Here is a 15,194-nt window from a genome sequence, read left to right on the forward strand (position 1 = left end):
GGTCGCAGGCAAGCTGGAGCCTATCCCAGCTGACTACGGGCGAAAGGCGGGGTACACCCTGGACAAGTCGCCAGGTCATCACAGGGCCGACACATAGACACAGACAACCATTCACACTCACATTCACACCTACGGTCAATTTAGAGTCACCAGTTAACCTAACCTGCATGTCTTTGGACTGTGGGGGAAACCGGAGAACCCGGAGGAAACCCACGCGGACACGGGGAGAACATGCAAACTCCACACAGAAAGGCCCTCGCCGGCCCCAGGGCTCGAACCCAGGACCTTCTTGCTGTGAGGCGACAGCGCTAACCACTACACCACCGTGCCGCCCCTAACAAAGATGAATTCATAATTCAAGCCCTGGTTCAGATTAATGTCTTAAAACCTTATTGTAAGGCCCTGACACTTTGAAACCCTTGACAGCTTATTCTACTCATTTCCAGTCTTCACCCAGACCATGTTTGTTCTAAAGAAGCAGGAATCAATCCTAATTCCACCTGTTTAAACAGCTAACCTTGGCATTCAGTTGACTATGAGGTGTGACTCCTGTTTAGTAGGAATAAAAACCTGCAGCCACACCAGTCTTTTATAGATGTTATAGATAAGAGCAGCTGTAGAACTTTTAAGTGATTATACTGAAGCTCTTCTTTCTGTACCGTCTGTGAACTTTTGACTCGTAAATATCACACTTTCACATCACATATTAATAATTTTAATCTGTACTATCAGTGAAGGGCTAATTTCCCTATCAGGGTATTTTCCATTCTGTCATTAACTATGAGTAATGTGCTTCAGTCGCTCCTCTTCACAGTATTAAATGATAAAATCACGCTAATCTCTACGGAGAGATTATGCCCTCACTGCATTTGCATCTAAGTGCAAGCTTTTGACTCCCACATGGACTGCTACGAAGATATTGAGTGTGTTTCCTGAGAAAGTGAAGTCAGTGGACACTGTGTATTCATCCCACATTAGATGGCTATATTTGCACACGCCCCTTGGCTGACATCTGGCTGACCCAGCATGCGTGTTTTATCTAGGTGTAGGTTATAATCAGCCATCATGGAAGTTCATCATTAAGGCTGCCATTTTTGTGTAATGGCACCAAGATTGACAAAGCTGTTGGTTGTACACTAATCTGTGAGTCAATACTACATTCCAGTTTAACATACAGTATCTTGAGTCATCAACTTTGTGGCTGTTAGGCAGATAAAGCATATATATATATATATATATATATATATATATATATATATATATATATATATATATATATATATAGGGCAGCATGGTGGTGTCGTGGTTAGTGCTGTCGCCTCACAGCAAGAAGGTCCGGGTTCGAGCCCCGTGGCCAGCGAGGGCCTTTCTGTGTGGAGTTTGCATGTTCTCCCCGTGTCCGCGTGGGTTTCCTCCGGGTGCTCCGGTTTCCCCCACAGTCCAAAGACATGCAGGTTAGGTTAACTGGTGGCTCTAAATTGACTGTGAGTGTGAATGGTTGTCTGTGTCTATGTGTTGGCCCTGTGATGACCTGGCGACTTGTCCAGGGTGTACCCCGCCTTTCGCCCGTAGTCAGCTGGGATAGGCTCCAGCTTGCCTGCGACCCTGTAGAAGGATAAAGCGGCTAGAGATAATGAGATGAGATGATATATATATATATATATATATTTCAAACAACCACAGGGTATCTAATTTTTTTAGGCAGGCTTTCTAAAACCACAGTAACCAAATCCATTTTGTAACATCCAAGGCACAACTTCCATCTCCTGTAATACATTATGGTATTGTTATGTCCCATTATCAAAATCAGTTTCTCAGCTGGAGGGCACAGGAAGCTAAAACTAATGCTGTGCACTCCCTCCACCTACGCCACAATGCAAATGTGATCAAACCTTCAGAATGTTCCTGTGGCTATCATGCTTTCCATGGAGTGGGTTCGTCCTGTCAGAATTCATGCAAATCTGAAGATATCCTTCCATTTTTCCTTCTGGCCTGTCACTGTCATCCTTTCTCCAACTATACCATTTTGGACAATCCAAAGCCATTAGGTGTGATTTCAGCATCTACACTGTATTCATCTACAGAATTTTATTGTAAGACTTCAGCAGGAAAACCAAGGCTTGTACTTAACACCATCTCTTTATGATGATGTCCCTGTTTTCTTCCTCACCCTGGGGCTAGTGACGTCCCTCTGCAGGGGGCAGGCAGCCAAAATTCCTGGAATGTTGAAGGCAACCAGGATGGAGCTGGATTTGTGTAGTCGTGAGAAGTAAAAGGGGAGGGGACAGATCTGGCATGCCATGAGAAGCAGTGACTATAAGTGTGGCCAAACAGGACACAGCACTACACAACCACCTGCAGCTGAATGTGGATTGATCCTACTGCTTCAGTTCACTTGGTGCTTCTTGAATTTGCAGCTGAATTTGATTAGAACCAAAAACAATGGCAGTGTGCACCTTCATCATCTTCTCTATTAGCTGGTCTGCAGTGCTGCAGGAAGGTAAAAGAGAAAATTGTACTGATCTGAATTCAGATATTCTGTTCTGCTTAAGTATAAAATGCCAAATTAAAAAAAAAAAGACTTGAGGTTAAAAAGTAAGTAATTTAAAATGCCAGAGGAAAAAATGTATTTTTGAATGGGGTTTGCTTTTATGGAAAGCCTGCATGAACTTAGTATAGCCTATTTGTCATTATTTTATGTTTTAAAAAAAATCAAGTCTATTTTTTTTCATCGCACGTTAACCCGGGCAAGTAAGATAAAGTTTGCTGTAAAATATTTTCATGGCTTTATCTGCAGATAAAACATTACAACTCTCATTAAGGTGACAGTTAAAACTGACATTTATTGCCTGATTCAGCATAGTTGCAAGTTTGTCACACACAGCAAACCTTTGAGTTTGAACCAGTGATATTTTCAGGAACACGTTAACTCTTTTTTTATCTAGAGTATCATGAAAAAAAAAGAAGTTCTATTTTCTCTAAGTTTTCTGTCAAATAAACCTTTAAACTTGAGTAAGCAAATTCCAACAGTGATAAAGTCAGCCATGGCCAGTTTCCCCAACAGATTTTTTTGTTTAAATCCTGTCAGTGGAGCTCTAAAGGATTAATTCCATGATAACTTAAAACAACATTCTTTAAAAAGCCAGATTTCATAGACAATGTAATAAATCACACCTACGACATGATTCTCAGGGTTTTTACACTGCTGGACACTGGAAGCATTTGATGTGCAGTAGTGTGTTTGGTTAAGCGTTGCTTTCCAATGTATTCTTCTAGGGTTTGGTTTGCCTGTGATAAATCAGACTGCTGGAATTGCCCCACATAGACAGCGCACCAAACGATGCTCTTGCATTAACCAGCTGGACTCTGAATGCTACTACTTCTGCCATCTGGACATCATCTGGGTGAACACACCTGGGTGAGCACAAATACACACAAACACAGCAAGTACATACCTTCAAATCAGTTTAATTTAGTGACTCATCTGTAAGGTAAATTTCCAAAATTTCACTTTTGGTAATTTTGTAGCTTAAAGGTTAGAATTTCTGTTTCTGGCAAGATGCCTTCAAATTGAGAAGTGTTTAAATGATTTCAGTCAGCAAATCTACTTCTATCATATTTATATCAAAGTAAATTGAATGGGCGGCACGGTGGTGTAGTGGTTAGCGCTGTCGCCTCACAGCAAGAAGGTCCGGGTTCGAGCCCCGTGGCCGGCGAGGGCCTTTCTGTGTGGAGTTTGCATGTTCTCCCCGTGTCCGCGTGGGTTTCCTCCGGGTGCTCCGGTTTCCCCCACAGTCCAAAGACATGCAGGTTAGGTTAACTGTTGACTCTAAATTGACCGTAGGTGTGAATGTGAGTGTGAATGGTTGTCTGTGTCTATGTGTCAGCCCTGTGATGACCTGGCGACTTGTCCAGGGTGTACCCCGCCTTTCGCCCGTAGTCAGCTGGGATAGGCTCCAGCTTGCCTGCGACCCTGTAGAACAGGATAAAGCGGCTAGAGATGATGAGATGAGAATGAATGAGTAAATTGAATTAAATCATGCAAAGCCAATCCAATATGAGAGAAAAAATAAAAACTCTCATATTAATTTATGAACAAACAATAACACAAAGGCAGAGGTATCTGTGTGTGGAAGATCTGAAAATATTTTGCTTGCTTACAGTCCATTAAATCTGCTAGATGTCCATTAATGAGTCCATTATCATTTACAGCACAAGCCTGCGCTGAAATAGAATTAAGCTCATTCTGAAAATAAGTGACTTTAACAAAACATATTGGACTACTTCACAAAAAGAAAACAATATAAATATTAGACAGTGTATCAGTGGAAAAACTGGTACATTTCATCCATGCATGGATAAGATTCGATTCTTTATTGTCAATTCGCTATATATCCAGGACATATAGGAGAATTGAAATGCCGTTTCTCTCTCACCTTACTTGTAAAAAACAGATAAGGATCACACACAAAAAAAGAAAAAGAAAAAACAATATATATAAATATTTATAAATAAATAAATATAGATAAAAAAATTAAGAAAAACAAACATCAATAAATAACAACATCTATGGTCTTACAATCGGGCTTGACTGCTTTTTATTTTGTCAGTGCCACCACATCAGTTAAATTCATTCAGTCATCAAGACAATTCATTCAGGTATAAGTGTTGTGTTGTGAAATGACAGGATCACCATTGGAAAATAGATAATGGGTGGTTGATTTGTTTTACTCTCTGTAGTAAGATTACTGTATATGGGCTGGGGAGTCCACTGTCCCGACGCCGCAGATCTACAGAGCCCCGCTGCTTCTGTGCCAATCCTACTGACCGAACCTGTTACACCTTCTGCAGGTTAAACACACACACACACACACACACACACACACACACACACACACACACACACACACACACAGTTTCACATTAGAAAACATACCCATAAAACTAAAGAAGTAAACACAGATAAAGCCTGAATGTATTTAATATTTAAATAATATTAGTTGGCAGTGAGTGGTATATCAGATATATTCCATTCAGCTAGCATGATATTGAACGAGTCCAAGATGAGTTCAATCTCATGCTTGCTGAATGGAATATATCTGATATACCACAAAAAAGACTGCAAGTTGGCCTAGTGGTTAGCGTGTCTGCCTCTCGACCAGGATATCATGAGTTCTACTTGCGGTCAGGTCATACCAAAGACCATCATAAAAATGGTACCTACTACAGTCTGGCAAGGCACGCTGCAATACAGATGCAAGTGGGGAAGTCAAACTCTTGTGGTTACCAGAGGACTAGCCCCCCACTGTAACCCAGGCTGTATAGGCGAGAGACTGAGGGCTATTGAAACGGAGATCGGTGCTGCACCCATACGCCTTAAAGAGTTGATTAGTCCTGGGACAGGAGACTGCCTGGGAAGACCAGATTCTGGCTTGAGAGGGACTTTGACCACAAAAAAAGGCCAGCTATTATTATTATTATTATTATTATACATTCCTTTTGGGTGTTCAATGCATCTTTCTCTTTCAAAATTCTCTCAAAATCTTCCGTATTTAATGAAGTAAACCTGGCAGCCATGTTTGTTTACAAATTGTCACAGTCACTCGCTAGTGCAGAAGTTTTACGTCTCCGACATGTGCTGTCATGTTGTCTTGACAACCACGCAATATCGTAAACCATATTCAACGCTCATTCTCTATTGGGTAGAGTGACGTATACATGTAGGATAAGCGATATGCTAACAATATTGCATGCTATCAAACCAAATGAATGAAACTGCTAGAAGGGAATAGAATACATGTTTTTATTCCATCGAAAAAGTGTCCTGTATGTATAATAATAATCTGTATAACATGCTTGTGAGAATGAAAACACTGTAAAACTTTCCTTTCGTGATATATTAATTAGCAATAACTTGCATATTATTAATACAGTATTAACACAGGTTATTAACAAATATAAATTGGAATCATTACAATACTATATAATAGTGGCACGTCATACTTAAGAGAATATGGTAATGCATTGACCTGATTTCTGATGGCTTTGGCATTAAGACAGTACAGTTCGAACGACATATGTGTACCACCACAGGGGACCTGATCATAAGTACAAGGCAACGTATCTCATAAACACTTCACCACCAGACAATGAAATTTGTATCTTTATTTACATAAGATAGATGGGTTTTTTATTCAGCACTTATTTTTTATTTGCTTTTTTAACAATAATGTGTGATTATTTACTAACACTATAGCAGCCCTTGGCATTAAGAACAACAGCAGAGAGTCTCTGACGGGTTCAGATGTGTTTTTTTCCTCCTGAACATGAGTATAGCATTGAGCACTGGACATCAAACACCATACACTGAGCACCGTGAAAACTAAATAACCAAAACAAAAATAATTAAGGTTCCATGGTTGTAAACAGGGCGGCACAGTGGTGAAGTGGTTAGCACTATTGCCTCACAGCAAGAAGGTTCTGGGTTCGAGCCCAGCAGCTGCCAAGGGCCTTTCTGTGTGGAGTTTGCATGTTCTCCCCGTGTCTGCGTGGGTTTCCTCCGGGTGCTCCGGTTTCCCCCACAGTCCAAAGACATGCAGGTTAGGTTAACTGGTGGCTCTAAATTGACCGTAGGTGTGAATGTGACTGTGAATTGTTGTTTGTCTCTATGTGTCAACTCTGTGATGATCTGGCAATTTGTCCAGGGTGTACCCCGCCTCTCGCCCGTAGTCAGCTGGGATAGGCTCCAGCTTACCCGTGACCCTTCACAGGCTAAGCGGTTATGGATAATGGATGGATGGATGTAAACAAATGCACAATTTTGCAGAGTAATATTTACAGACTATGCTCTGAGCCAGGGCCGTTGACAGCTTTGGCTGGGCCCGGGACAAAATAATCTGAGTGCCCCCCCCCCAAATAATCTGAGTGCCCCCCCCACACACACACACACATACGCGCGCACGCACATCGCCACACAGCAACCACCCACACCCAACCCCTCTTTTCACAGTCTCCATTCACTCCAACCCTTAAATAACAGGTATTCCAAGCCCATTATAACAGTCAACCATTTTATTTCAACATTTCAACATATTTACAGTTTGAACATTTCCTTAGTCTGCAACTATTCAGGTGCGAAATGCAATGCGCCGGACTTTTGCTGTGGCAAAGTCGTCAATAAGGTCATTGAAGTCCAGTTTCTTTGCAAGTTCGCACTCTATAGAGAGCATAGCCAGCCCATTGAGCCTCTCCTGTGACATGTTTGAGCGCAGGTAGTTGATAAACCAAAATGATTGTTTACGGGATGGAACTGGGCCTCAATGAGAACGGAGTTATGGCTTTCCCAAAATCTGAACATAGAAGCATCACCACTAGTGGTGTGTACAGTGAGTTTTTCAGTGTATTTTTTTGTCTTGTTTTTCATAAACGTCCTTTCTGTACTCGATTTAAAATGTTACAAAAAAAATTGACACCCTCCCAACCACGTAACATTAGCCTATCTGACCTGGGGGCTGACACGTTTATTACGGATAAACCAAAAGGATTACAACGTTCCCTGGATATAGAACTGGACCAAGAAGATTTCAAAATCTTAACGTGTAAGCAACAACAATAAAACAGAGGTTGTTTTATTCATTTAGGGCTTATTAGGCTACTTTCATTAATTGCGCTTTTCATACAGGCCTATCATTTTTCACTTGAGCAAGGGAATTGTTTGAAGAGTATCCAGTCTAAGCGAAAGTTTAATGTTTTGTAACAGACTAACCTCAAAACACCCCATTTATAGCCCATTCGTTACATTAAACTCTATCTAGCTGGCAATTTCACATGCCGTCGTATCTACACGGGATGATTTCCAACAAAATAAGGTTTAATTAACAAGAGGCAGCGTTCCACGGGCTTTCAGCTAACCGGAGTCCAGCTCAGCGCAGCTCAGCAAGCGTGCCTAAAACATTTGGATATGATTGCGGGCCAATGTGCTATTCTTTGCTTCATTGAGATATATGCAACACAGTGTTATTAAACCGATATGTTTATGAAATAATTCAATGCCCTGTGCATTTCAGTGTTTACTCAGTGTACCCTGCTATCCCCTACTTTATAATTATGAATGGCGCGTCGCGCGTGCTGGGGTTACATTACGGGGCTGGAAAAAAAGTTATCTGTGTCTTACCTGGCTCAGCTGCATCATCTGAATCTTTTCTAAAATATCTATGCAGTGAGCCCCTGAGGCTCTTGGCTTCTTCATCTCTTTTTCTCTTTTCTTTTCTTTGCTCCTGACTTGTGCATGTTGGCAAACGGGCTCGCACGCTTATTGTCGAAGCGTTATGATGGAATAGTGCCGTGTTATTTGGCGCCTTAATCAAAGACCAAACCATTTCTGCATTAGGGGTGGTAGGTGGGTTCTTGAATCTATTTTCGAAGACAATAAAGGCAAAAGAACCAGAAATCATTCATTGAATGCAAATATAGCACATTTTTCTCCCCCAAATCAACACATTTTGACATGAAACAGAATGATTAATGGCATCTTCATGAGGGACCAGTTCTGGGCCTCCCCTCATGGCTGGGCCCAGGACAAAATACCCAGTTGTCCCCCCCTGTCGACGGCCCTGCTCTGAGCATTACACACCTTGCTCTGCTCAACAAAGGGTGCAAACCTCTATAAGTTAGCCAAATGTGTACCATTAACTTCTGCGCTCAATGTCTCATGCTAAACCACAGTTCAATCAATGCACTGAACACAAACAAAACACACTCGATAAACGGCATGCATAGACTTTACATTGTGCATGAATGACATATCAGGGTGACAGACAGCAAAGCTTTATAACACACTGTGCTAAACCTCTGACAGAGACACATGGAGAATATAAACACAGTGTCTGTAGCATAACACATACAGCTTCCTGGGCTGACAGCTCCGCCCATAACATGAATAATGAATGACAGCTCTGGCCGCCACTTACACGCATTTTACAATCATTGGAAGCTCCGCTTTTAGGCAGTGCCTAAATATATATTACTGAATATACGATGGACAGAAAAGAAAAAACAAAAAAACAAAAATGATTCTCAGTTCAATTTTAACATGGGGCACCTGACTGGAAAGAGACAGGGTACGAGTCTGTTCTGGTGAACTCTGTCTTAATCAGTTTCTTATATGGGATGATTTTTAGACATAAATATACTTTTGTTCTGATATTTTAGTATTATTATGTTATTTAGTTTTCTCTTTTGATCCTGATCATTATTCACCATCACTTTAGCTCAAAGAACACTGCTGTCCTGCTGAAGAGCTTTTCTGAACCACTGCAAGAAAAATCAGAGCTGAATTCAGACCTCCATGTTGCCTTGGAAAACCTAAGCAATGCTGATTCAGGAACAGAAGTCACTGAAGGTTCTACGAATAATGCTCGTGTTGGATTTCTGACATTCCTCAGGTTAGTCTACATTCTAAACCGTTACTGTGTGTTGATGTATTGTTAACTCTGCATTCGGTTATTCTCATATTGTTTTTGTACTTGCAGGAACTTGTTGAGTGCTCAATCCAGGGCCATCAAGATACCTGCTACTGCCAAGCAAAAAAGCTCAAGGGCCCATGAACCAGGCTCCAGATAAAGCTTTCTTGTAGACAGTAGTGAGAAGATCGAGCACCTGAACAAACACAACCCCAGGGACTGTGGGGTAGAAGCATGAAGAAGAACTCAGATGCAGAAGGCACAACCTGGGAAAAGGAAAAGCCTGGAAATAGCAGTGCAGTAGAAGAGACAATAAGGATCATGCCTTTAAGTCATACAGAAAGGTCGAGATACAAGGGAGTAGACAGGCAAGTGATGAAGAAGGTCAGTGTGGCTAAAAAGTCTGAAGAAAGTCAATGTTGGGGCTGTGCTTAGCTGATAGCATGGAAGTTGGATCCTTAAAGGAGATATGCAGAACCTTTATTTTTAAATAAATTTCTGAGTGGATAGTATCTCCATAGTTGACTCTTCTATGTTGCATAAATGGGAATTTAAAAAAATATATATTTCTGAGAGTTAAAATCGACCGCAAAGTTGGCATTTGAGCTGCCCCGCTGAGCCAGCCAGCCCTGAGTGTGTGACATCACAGCAGAAATCAGTTTTAAGGCCTTTTACAGCTATAGATCAAAGTCATATAAATAAAAATTTAAGGTGAAAGTAAGAAATACCGTTACCAACTTGCTCAACTAAGACTGATTTGACGTCATTGACCGTGGGTTGACCCTCATTAAAACGGGATAGGTGTTATAACTTATGCAACATACATGTACATGCATGCATTTTCACTGATAAAACATAAAAGGCTCATTAAATAATCAGATGAACTGAGACAATCACATTCTGAAGCAAATTAAATAATCTTATACCGCTAACTTAAACACACAATACAAGTTACATGTATTAATCTAAGTTCAGGTAAACAACGTGTTTTTTATCCAAATGAGAGTCGGAGCTTACCCGTCTGTGTTCTCGCTTCTTGAAGGCCGATCTTGTGGCCGATTGTTTTGAAACAATCTGACTTTCAGTTGTTCGTTCAGTTCTCCGTTCATTCGCTTCTTCCATGTAAGGGTGAGATGGCAGCAATATCCAGTGGAGAAAATCAGGCGGCTGCTCCACTCATTCTCCATACTGAGTACTCCGCCATTACTGCTTGGCTCAGGCAATTACTAAAATCCGGGACGGAATGGGATATCACCAGTTTTAGCAAAAACCGCGGGGAGGTCACTGCCCGAGCGATATGTCATGTCCCGTTCCGTCCCGGGTTTTACCAACAACCCTTGGCTCACTCCAGGAAAACTGGTGCAACTAAACTCACTTTCCTTTTAAGATAAATAAAATAAATAAAATAAATACTTTCCTTTTCTTGTAGTTTTATTTAATTGTTGATATTGCACCCTCTTTCAATACGGCTTATAGCCAACGCTCCTCAACAGATCAGAGGTCTCGTACGAGTCTTCAGTAAAATGTGCAGAGCAGAGGAGAGACCACTTTGTAGCCGCCCAATGTGCCCATGAACTTCTCACAAAACGCATCCAAATCTTTGCAGTTTGAACATTCTTGGGCCATGAATACAACATAAATCCACTTTCCGTCATGTTGCTGCACCGGCCAGCAACATATCTACATGACATGGTGATAAATTAGCTCAAAATGGAGGCTCGGAGTTGCAGTCAGCTCTGTGTTTTAGTATAGCGGAAATGGCGATGAGACTGATAGACTTCCTGCTGTGACGTCACGGACATCAAGGTCATTCACTTAGACCGCTACCTATATGAATCACTTTAATTGTAAAAATTACTATATTAGATTTATTGTTAATGCTTAAAACCATTCCTATGCCATTCTTGAGGTCTCAAGGCATTTATAAACGAAAGTGAGGCCAAGGTTCTGCGTATATGCTTTAATTACGGTCCTGTAACATGAATCTTTGGCCACCGAATACGATGTTGACAAAATTTCTAAAGTAATGCCAACATTTATTTTGGGTGGGAGGAGGAAAACAAACACCTTATGCTGACACTGTCATTTTACATCGATATAAAGAGGCGTTGCTCAGAATTACAGGATTAAGATTCTCAAGTTAGGGGAGTCTTGAAACAACCTACACTGAATATGGCCTGGCAATGTTTGAGAATGATTTTATGGCCCACTTGCTGTAATGAGATCTCTTTGTTCATCCAATTAATTACCTGTTTGTTATTTGTTCTGGCAACAGCCTGTACTACATCTGTGTTTGACAAAGGCAATTTAGCTATAATGTAGGATGATTGATTGTAGATTATTATTCCCTTGCAAATATCACTGAAAGCATATTTGGATAGCTTGGCATATCGACTTGGCAAGAAAGCTCAGCTTAAACTGGGCTGAGACATAAGATAAGAGCGCGGACTACATCAGGAGAGCTGCAATTATCATGCAAGAGCTTTGTAATGTGTGTATAATGAGTGGTATGCAGTTATGACCATATTATCTTTGCTTCCTTAGCTGGTATAGAAGTATATATCCTTTGTAAGAATGCACTCAGACTGTTTATCCATATATATATATATATATATATATATATATATATATATATATATATATAATTTCTGTATATTTTTCATATTAAAATTAATATTAGTAGCTATCTTAAAATGAAAGTATATTCAACATATGTCCATTCATGTAAGTTGTACAAATAAACAATTCCAAACCATTTCAGTTGAGTCATGCTATTTTATCATGATTACAGTCAAATTAATTTGTTACCAATACTTCTTCTAAGCATGTCCATGCTAAGAGTAATAAATTGCGCCAAGTCTCTTCATGCTTGTTAAGGGATGATCATTCGTAATGCAAGGAGGCGAATAAAGCGGGTAGTCATGTAAATGCATATTGGAAAATAACACTGGGCAATGGCTATGAGAGAACAACAATAACAACAACAACAATAACAACATGCTTTCCTCTACTCCTATTCCCACTTCCCTGCCCGTGGGCCAAGTAGGACTGCAGAGAGTTTTGTCTTCACACATAAGGCCAAGTCTTAGATCCAGATATTTACTGCTTACATCCTGTTTGTCTGAGATTCAACATATTACTCTCAGAAACTCAATCAGACGTCAAAAAGGATGAAGGACCAAAAAAAATAATAATTTCAAGCAAAGACAAAAAAACAACAATAAGTCTTAGATATTTGCATAAACATACTGGATGAACCCCTTCAAGATTCTATGTAGAACCCTATGAGAGTGCTTCTCTCTAAGAAAGGTCCAACCATTTTCAAGATGTTATCCACTCTGTGATGGAGGACAAGTAACAACTACTACACTTTGTCAGATATTGCAAGAACAACTACAACCCCGATTCCAAAAAAGTTGGGACAAAGTACAAATTGTCAATAAAAACGGAATGCAATAATTTACAAATCTCAAAAACTGATATTGTATTCACAATAGAACATAGACAACATATCAAATGTCGAAAGTGAGACATTTTGAAATTTCATGCCAAATATTGGCTCATTTGAAATTTCATGACAGCAACACATCTCAAAAAAGTTGGGACAGGGGCAATAAGAGGCTGGAAAAGTTAAAGGTACAAAAAAGGAACAGCTGGAGGACCAAATTGCAGGTCAATTGGCAATAGGTCATTAACATGACTGGGTATAAAAAGAGCATCTTGGAGTGGCAGCAGCTCTCAGAAGTAAAGATGGGAAGAGGATCACCAATCCCCCTAATTCTGCACCGACAAATAGTGCAGCAATATCAGAAAGGAGTTCGACAGTGTAAAATTGCAAAGAGTTTGAACATATCATCATCTACAGTGCATAATATCATCAAAAGATCCAGAGAATCTGGAAAAATCTCTGTGCGTAAGGGTCAAGGCCGGAAAACCATACTGGGTGCCCGTGATCTTCGGGCCCTTAGACGGCACTGCATCACATACAGGCATGCTTCTGTATTGGAAATCACAAAATGGGCTCAGGAATATTTCCAGAGAACGTTATCTGTGAACACAATTCACCGTACCATCTGCCGTTGCCAGCTAAAACTCTATAGTTCAAAGAAGAAGCCGTATCTAAACATGATCCAGAAGCGCAGATGTCTTCTCTGGGTCAAGGCTCATTTAAAATGGACCGTGGCAAAGTGGAAACCTGTTCTGTGGTCAGACGAATCAAAATTTGAAGTTCTTTATGGAAATCAGGGACGCCGTGTCATTCGGACTAAAGAGGAGAAGGACGACCCAAGTTGTTATCAGCGCTCAGTTCAGAAGCCTGCATCTCTGATGGTATGGGGTTGCATTAGTGCGTGTGGCATGGGCAGCTTACACATCTGGAAAGACACCATCAATGCTGAAAGGTATATCCAGGTTCTAGAGCAACATATGCTCCCATCCAGACGACGTCTCTTTCAGGGAAGACCTTGCATTTTCCAACATGACAATGCCAAACCACATACTGCATCAATTACAGCATCATGTCTGCGTAGAAGAAGGGTCCGGGTACTGAACTGGCCAGCCTGCAGTCCAGATCTTTCACCCATAGAAAACATTTGGTGCATCATAAAACGGAAGATACGACAAAAAAGACCTAAGACAGTTGAGCAACTAGAATCCTACATTAGGCAAGAATGGGTTAACATTCCTATCCCTAAACTTGAGCAACTTGTCTCCTCAGTCCCCAGACGTTTGCAGACTGTTGTAAAGAGAAAAGGGGATGTCTCACAGTGGTAAACATGGCCTTGTCCCAACTTTTTTGAGATGTGTTGCTGTCATGAAATTTAAAATCACCTCATTTTTCTCTTTAAATGATACATTTTCTCAGTTTAAACATTTGATATGTCATCTATGTTCTATTCTGAATAAAATATGGAATTTTGAAACTTGACCTGGCGACTTGTCCAGGGTGTACCCCGCCTTTCGCCCGTAGTCAGCTGGGATAGGCTCCAGCTTGCCTGCGACCCTGTAGAAGGATAAAGCGGCTACAGAAAATGAGATGAGATGAGATTTTGAAACTTCCACATCATTGCATTCCGTTTTTATTTACGATTTGTACTTTGTCCCAACTTTTTTGGAATCGGGGTTGTATATTGTTTACATTGTTTAATATTACTAATAACTGGGAAAGCATGATTTAAGCTGAGGATTTAGGAAACTTAATGTGGCAGCGGGGGCGTGGTCAAGCACCGGTCTGTGACAGGAGGGCGGAGTCGGGGAAGGTAAGTGGCAGATTCACTTCACCTGAGAGCAATTAACCTGTTTGTGTGTCTTCCCAGGGACCGCGCCCTATTTAGGGAGGGAGAGCGAGAGCAGAGGAGATCTCTCCCGAACCAGACACCTGATGTGTGTGTGTGCGTGTGTCTGGGTAAAACCTCTTGTGTCCCCTGAAAAGTGGAAACAATTAAACTGTTTGTTGAACCTGATCTCTGTCCTGCCGTCCTCTGTGCTCCACCCACACCTAGGGAAGTCTACAGTGGTGCCGAAACCCGGGAAATGGAGCACCAACCCAGCAGCCCCATGGAATCCTCCCCGTTCACCGACCTGGTCCACGCCCTCGCCACGGCTCAGCAAAGCCAGCACCAGGCGCTCATCACACTCCGAAAGGAACAAGAGCGGCGCTTCGATGCCCTGGTGCTGGCCCAGCAAGAAGATCGCAAGGCGTTCCGGCGTCTCCTCGCGTCGGCGGGGCCCACC

This window comes from Neoarius graeffei, chromosome 5, assembly GCF_027579695.1.
Source record: "Neoarius graeffei isolate fNeoGra1 chromosome 5, fNeoGra1.pri, whole genome shotgun sequence".
NCBI classification, from domain to species: Eukaryota; Metazoa; Chordata; class Actinopteri; order Siluriformes; family Ariidae; genus Neoarius; species Neoarius graeffei.